This window comes from Natrix helvetica (genome assembly GCF_964273705.1).
Source record: "Natrix helvetica genome assembly, chromosome: 1".
Taxonomy (NCBI): Eukaryota; Metazoa; Chordata; class Lepidosauria; order Squamata; family Natricidae; genus Natrix; species Natrix helvetica.
The window spans coordinates 248609526-248617748 of NC_138548.1; positions in this window are offsets into that span (position 1 = coordinate 248609526).

The window sequence follows — 8223 nt, forward strand, 5'->3', positions numbered from 1 at the left end:
TTGGATTGAGAGAGAGAGAGGGTCTGGCCCAAAATCACCCAGCTGGTTTTCATGCCTTAGAAAGGCTTTAAGGAGGCCTCAATGTCTTCCAATTTCTTACCTGCAACTTAGCAAAATCTTTATTGGCTTCTGATTACCAAAATATGAATTAAGGTACCATAGTTTAGTTGTGATTCAAACAAAAGTCAGGGAGGCCCAGGGTCAAATTCCTAAATAGTTTTTATCAAACCTAACCTACCTCACAAATAATACGAGTGAAAATTACACTCAAGTTCATGGAGGAAATACAAGGAATGAATCCAAAAGTCAGAATTACAAAGCATTGGAAGACTTTCCCTCTGGTACAAGTTCTGCTAACACAAAGACACCCTCCTGCATTAATGTAACTTCTCTGCACTGATATTTGCATACCATCCAGCTTATAAAACTTCAGACAATGCCCCTTTCTGGCGGTTACTGGTTTTGGAACCTGGCCCAGCTCAGCCGGTAAAGGTTGCAGCCCTGCCATTTGGCCACTCCCCAAAACAATGTAAAATGTGAGTGAAAGAATGCTCACCCTCCTGCCTTCCCCATCTAAAACGTGAAAATTATGTGCACTCAAGTCTTTGTTGTCGGAAATGGTGGACTTCATCTCTCATGGGCCAGACTAAATGGAAATTTGGGGATGCAGCATCCTGGAAGGCTGAGCTACTGTCTCAACTGCCACCCAGTTAGAACCTGTCTTGTGCTAAGGCATCCATGGCTTGAGGTTCAGATGAATCTTCTTTTCATTTCATAAATAAAGGCAATGATTGGCACTTGAATTTTACTTCAGTACTGGTATGGGCTCGAAGAGGATACTGTCCCTTCAGGTGTCCTCACTGTTTCCCTCTTTGCGCCCCTTCAAAATTTACTTTTTGCAGTAGCTATCTCATTCTTTTTAATAGTAGGCTAGATTTTTTAACATGGCAAAAAAGCAAAGATGCTGATAATTTAGTTGTCCTTTGAATTAATAAGGCACAGCTCAATTTGCAGACAGAAGTAGGATTGCATGGTAGAAAGGAAAAAGAAAACATGTACTTTTAACGTTGCGGTAGTGTTAATGTTGCTATCTATATTGCGTATAAAAATAAAGAAATCTTTAAGCTGCGCTGCTTGCTAATATGCAATTGAAAACGTTTCTTTTCAGAATTACGGTTATTCCTAAAATGAGAGCAAAATTTATGTTGGCTTGCTTGCTTCCTTGCAGTTTATATCAGGAGGGTCCAACCTTGCCAACTTGGCAACTCCCAGAACTTTTCAGCAAACAAGGTTGGACACCCCTGGTTTATATTATTTTAGGTTAGGGAAATATTCACTTGAGAGTAAAACATGGCTGTCACCTCTTTTTTATTTTGCATTCTTCAGGAAGACTTTATCATGCAACACATAGGCCAGTGGTGGGTTCCGGATTCCGTTCCAACCGCCCCGGCGTCACCCGCACACACACACGCACGGGGCATGCATCCTACTTGTCAGCAAGGCTTCCGCAAGCCTCCATGACGCTCCAGCTACTCAGCGGAGCGTCGCGCATGTGCTGTATGCACTATGCACATGCGCGGAAGCCTTAAAAGACAGGTAAGGAGCGAGGGGGGGCAGGGGGAGCCCTCCGGAGTACCGTACCGGGGCGTACCACCTGCAACTCACCACTGACATAGGCATACCAGTGAAGGCCCCAGATTTTGCTGAACGGTATCTCCACTCCAGTGGTGGGATTCAACCAGTGTAATAACCATTTCGCTGAGTGCGCAGTTTGTTTCAAAACAGCTCTAAAACTTGCCTTCTATTGCAGCTCCGGTGCGTAAAAAAGCTGAGGCGTGGCAATCCGCTCTGCCGTGCCTATCAGCTGGGCTTCAAAGGAAATACAGGACTAGCGCAGCGGGTGGGCAGGGCTAATTGCTGGAATTACAGGTTCACGCGAACCTATCCCACCCCTGCTCCCCTCTCTCTTGACTATATTGACTGGGGATGCTGGGAATCCACTCATCTGGAAGACTGCATGTTTTGGCTTCTTTTTTGGTCAGGAAACTATCATGAAGTCAGTATTATCACCATTACCTTCTTCATTTTCTTTCATGCTACAGGTTTTCAGACTTTGGTCTGCCTGGTTTAACCTAAAAGGTGGTCCTTTTAAAACTTAGCATTACACTGGTTTTTCTCTCTGTTATCCCCAACTGCAACAGGAGAGGGAATGGGGAATAGGGACATTTCATCGGCCTGGCTGAAAGAACAGCTCTTGTCACTGAACTGTACCCAGTTAATCATTGTACAAAGATCACTACAATTGAGGATCATTATTAGGAAATGATGTTAATTGTTTCCACTTTTTCCCTGTCCCTCTTCCCTTCTGTGTCATGTTTTTTCGATTGCAAGTCTGCATGAAGGAACTATGGAAAATAGAAAAATGGCATGGGTACCACTTCAAGCTTCCTTCATCTTTTACAGTGCTGGCAGAGACTTCTGGGAATTGTAGTTTAGCAAAATCTGGCAGGATTTAAAACTGCCCACTTCTAAAATATTGTAAATAAATCTGTATAATGGGGGGGGGGGGGAGTTCCTGAGTACATGGAAAGAAAAGCTCAATTTTTGCAAAGTACTGCCTTAATAGTCCATACTGTTTAAAGACAATCAAAATGCATTGCTTCTGTTAGAGATTGACAATTACTGAAACACATAGTTTTTAATATATTTGTAAAATTAACTGATTAATTCAGCTGGGAATGGGTAGAAGGATTTAAAAATACAAGGTATTGTTGCGGGGAAATAAGGCTTTTTAAAACTTACAATATCCTATAGATTCGGAAATGTCTAAATCTGGCCCGCCTAACCTTTAAATGCCATCACCACTTACATGTAGTACTAGCTTATTTACTTCTCTGTAGTGTCTTTCTAGAAATAATCATAAGCCTAAGGATGCATAAATTCTCTTCCATACATATTGCTTTCTACAAGCTGAAGTTCCAAGACAAGTTGGCTCAGAGTTTGGTTTTTTTAACCTTTAAATCTCCATGGGACCTTCGTTTTGAACATGTCCCTTCATATTTGATTCCCTAGCCAGCTTTCTGTTAATAAGAACAGTCTCTTAAATTCCACATACTGTAGAGAATAAGTTGATTTCTGTTAAAAACATACCTCCCTTGCTGCTGTCCTAATCCTGTGAATTTTTCTTCTGAAGGAGTTTTGTAGTATTATTTCAGAGCAAACGTTATTGTTTTTTTCTCTTAGGGCAACATTCTGATTCTGAAGGAAGTACTTTTACTATTCTTACTATAGTTTAGACCGGTTAAGTCTCTGTGTTGCATTTTATGAATTGTGTAAGTAATTTGAATTAATTCCCCAGAATAGTATGAAGCTGTATTGCAGCAGGCCCCCCCTCCCAAATCTTCATTTAAAAAGAAGAAGAGTCCAGTGGACATTGGGAAAAGGGCTGAATGCAGTACTTCTCTCTTGCATTTGAATGTCCACGCAATTGTGCCAGCGACAAGGAACTTTTCATTTTGAAAATGCAGAAAGTGTGTACCGTTTTGAATGAAAGTTGTTGAATAAACCACAGGATCTCCTCCCACCCACAATCTTTAATCTTTAAAAAGCTTACTTTTGTCTGTGGGGCCTTTTGTGTAAGTCAAACCCCTTTCTCTGGACTAGCAACATTTGGCTCTTGCCTGCCCTCTTCTGGTTTTCAAGCCATATTACCTCTCCTAAATAATTTACTGGTGCCTTATGCTAACAGATAACGAATATTTCCATATTCACCTTTTAATTTACAAAATAAAGATATTAGAAAGTTACTTCTCCTTTAAAAAGGGCTAATTTTCATTCTGCATTAACTGGTTCCAACACATTGATATTAAGTGGCTACTTTTACTACAGGACTTAACAACTTGACTTAACACTTCATTTAGTGACCATTCACTTCAGTGGTGGGTTTCAAAATATTTTACAACCTCTTCTGTAGGTGTGGCCTGCTTTGTGGGAGTGGCTTGCTGGCCATGTGACTGGGTGGGAGTGGCTTGGTAGTCATGTGACTGGGTGGGCGTGGCCAGCTTGTAAAATGTGGTGAAACTCACTTAACAACACTCTTGCTTAGCAACCAAAATGTTGGCTCAGAAACTCTGGCATTTGAAGCACGCAAGTCTTAAAGCTGTCAAGTTACAAGACCCTTGCACCCCTAACTCTTTAGAAAAAAAAAACCAGGGGTATTCAAACTTGACAGCTTTAAGACTTTAAGATTTAGATAGGACTCTTAGAGGCGGGCGGAACAATTGGTGAGCCAGCCAATCAGTGAGCAGCAGGCGGGGCAAGTGTGGTGCGGACAGGCGGGGGGAGGGAGCTGGAACCGGTTCTAAACAGCACGGTAGATTTCTGGAAGCTCTTCTAGAGGTTAGAACTGGCAGGAACCCACCCCTGATTCACTTACAATGGCATTAAAAAAAGTGACTTATGACAGTTTTTCATACGACTGTTGCAGCATTCCCCATGGTCACCTGATCAAAATTCAGATGCTTGCCAGCGTCCTGGATCATGTGCTCACCTTTTACAACAAGCAAGGTCAATGGGGAAGCCAGATTCATTTAACCTGTTACTCATTTAACAGCTATACTTTTCATTTAACAAATGTGGCAAGAAAATTCATAAAGTAGGACAAAGCTCACTTAACAAATGCCTCACTTAGCAACATAAATTTTGGGCTCAATTGTGGTCATACGTCAAGGACTACCTGTATTTCCTTGAAGGCAATGCCACTTCTTAGAGGCTTTAGTGTTATCCAAGTCATAACTGACATGATATGAACATGAGTTGCACAGTACAACGGAGCAACTTCATTGAAGACACAGTTATAATTTAATTTCTGATGCACTATCACATCTTAAATCCCTGTCCAACAATGTCTTGCTTCCTTCATCTTCCAGCCATTGTAAAGGATAACAGATAAGAGTTGGAAGGGACTTTGGAAGTCTTCTAGTCTAACCCCCTGCTCAGGCATACCATTTCAGACAAATGCTTGTTCAATCCAGGGGTGGGTTTCAGCCGGTACGCACTGGTACGCTCGTACTGCTTCGTGAAATTTAGTGTGTCTTCCCGTTACCTGAGCTTCCGGAGGCCCCATACCGGAATGCTCCCTCCCCTGGTAAAAGGGAAAAAAAAGCCATTTGAAATTATCCCTCTGCCGCTGTGCTAAAAAGACGGGAACCAAGGCCAAGAGATAGCAGGATGACTAACCATATTTGGTTAACCCCCATAGCGATAGGAGGCTGAATTGGGAGCTCTGTGAATTGGCTTGTAGGACACAGAATGGTCATAGGATTTATTGGGTACCAGTTTTCGTTCATAGAACATATCTATGAAAATAACAGGAAGGGATGTGTATATGTGAGAGGGGGGGAGAGGGAGAAAAAGAGAGAAAGGAAGAGAGAAAGGAAGGAAGGAGAGATGCACACAAGAAAGGAAGGACGTAAAGAATGGATGGAGAGGGAGAGAAAAGAGAGAGACAAAGAAAGAGAAAGAGAGAAAGAAAAAGGAAAGCGAAAGAAAGGAAGAAAGAAAAAAGAAAGAAAAAGAAAGTGGCAGAGAGATGAAAGAAAGAAAAAGGGAGAGAGACAAAAGGAAGGAAGTAAAGAAAACAAAGAACTTATGACCATAATTGAGCCCAAAATTTTGGTTGCTAAGCAAGAGCGTTAAGTGAGTTTCACCACATTTTCCAACTTGGCCATGCCCACACGGTCACATGACCACCGAGCCACTCCCACAAAACAGGCCACACCTACAGAATAGGTTCTAAAAAAATTTGAAACCCACTAGTTAAATCTCTTCTTTAAAATTCCAGTGTTGGAGCATTCACAACTTCTGGAGGCAAGTTTTTCCACTGATTAATTGTTCTAACTGTCAGCAAATTTCTCATTTCTAGGTTGCTTCTCTTCTTGATTAGTTTCCATCTTGTCCTTCTTTTTGTCCTGCCCTCAAGTGCTTTGGAGAATAGCTTGACTCCCTCTTCTTTGTGGCAGCCCCTGGGATATTGGAACACTGCTATCATGTCTCCCCTAGTCCTTCTTTTCATTAAACTAGACATTTCTAGTTCCAATTCCAGCAACCATTCTTTATATGTTTTAGCCTAAAGAGAAGCAGATTATTTGCTATCTGTGCACTGATGTCAGCTGGAAGGATTCAGATTTCTTGGGCACTAGGAAAAGATTTGGGACAAACAAACCTATGCAAGAGGGAAGGCTCTACTTGAACTGAAATTGAACAAAAACTTACAGATACATAACATCCAATGGCTGATATAAACCATGAAACAAAAGTAATTTGTGTTGGGCAATATCTTGTTTGGAAGAGTGCAGTTATGTCCCCAAAATACTGTTAACTGATAGACCAATGTTAAATATGAGTTAATTGGTGGACATGTTACATGTTAAAAAGAAAATTATTCACTACGGATTTATTTTGAAAGGGACTGCAAATAAAAATGCCAACATTAGAGTTCCTATGTACAAATCCATAGTATGCCTGGATCTGGACTCCCGAATACTCTCTGGTCACCATGTTTGAAAAAGCAATTAAGAGAGTTGAAAGAGAAACAGAAGAATTCAACCAAAATGCTCAGCTTAGTTGCATGTCTTCTCTACAAAAAAAATACTGGAATGTTGGGACTCTTTAGCTTGGGAGAAAAGACAAATTGGGTGGTAAATATAATTTGTGTCAAGTCGTTCTAATAGCTATTAACTTGGATGGCTTTCAAAAGAGATTGGATAAATTCATAATAATCTGTCAAAAGACTTTTGGTCTTTAAATTTGATGCTACTTCAAGACTGGTGATGACATGCTTCAACATATCACCTGCAAAGGGACAACTGCAGTGTGTGTATGTATGTGTGTGTATCTTTTTCCTCCTTGCAAGGACTCCTGAGGCATCTGGTTAGCCATTTGTGAAGAAACAAAATGCTGGACTAAACTGGACTTTGTTCTGACTGGACATACCTGTTCTAGTATTCCTGAATGTTCTCTTTTATATCAAAGCTCATCAAGAAATTCTAGCATGTATGAGTTACTACTCACATGGGAAGAACTGCTCCTGACATGGAAGAATAATCTACAGTATGCATAAACCAAAATGTGGTTTGGAAGCTTGGTCTATACAGAAAACAACACAAAGCTAGTTCACTCAGGATATAGACTGAAATCTGGTTGCTCCATGTGCAACCATGGGGGAGGGTTAAGATGGGGAAAAACCCAGGTGAGTAGCAGCAGCTGAGGGGAAGCATATGGAAAAAATATGGGGCAGGTAGGCCAATGAAATATGCTCTACTGGGCAGGGATTTTTACTGCTGAGATCATCTAGTATACTGCAGATCATGGCTTCAGGAGGGAAGAGAAGGAAAGGCATGCACTGGAAACAGTCACAGTAGAAACACTGTGTTAAAGGAGAAGAAAAGGCATTGAGCATACGGGCAAGTAGCAGACGTGGTACTGGGATATTGGCTGTGGCTGGGACCAAGGAGGAAAAGTTCTGGGATGATCAAGGCATGGCAGAGAAGGAAGATGGAAGTTCTGGGAACATGAGGCCATGTAGGGTAGTAGAAACTGCCATAGTGGGAGAGGCTGAAGGGAGGTGACACACATGGTTCTTGTTCTATTTGCAACATTTTTAAAAATTTTGTTTTCTTTCTGAAACACAGAACCAAAGTCTTTGGGATTTTGTTCCTGATGAACTGTGACCAACCCAAAGTGGTTTGGCAGAACTTTCAGGATGTGGTGGTTTGTTCTGGGTCTCAATCATAACCTATATGTCTTTTGGATTCTTTTTTTTTTTAAACTTTCTAACTCGGACATCCTGCCCAATCTTAAGTCTTTGAGCTTTTTGAACTAAGAGCTCTTGAAATTCTGTATTAATCAATATATAGGATTTCCTTTCTGAGCACAAGCTAATAGCCTTGCAATAGCCATCGGAACTTTTCATTTCTTTGAGAATGTTCAGTACCTGAAACAGTGTGGCTAGAAAGGGCAGTGAGTTTCAGACATGACGCAGGAAGCAGTAAGGTACGCCCTGAGCCCAACATACACCTGATTAACATTCATCTTTAAACTTTGGAGACTTTTCACAGCTGTAAGAGCAGCTGTGAGAAATAAAGCACTGAAAAAATGTGAAGGTAACACACTTTCCTTGCCCCCTCCTAAAAACAGACTCTTCCACTCAACAGCTTTCTTTCC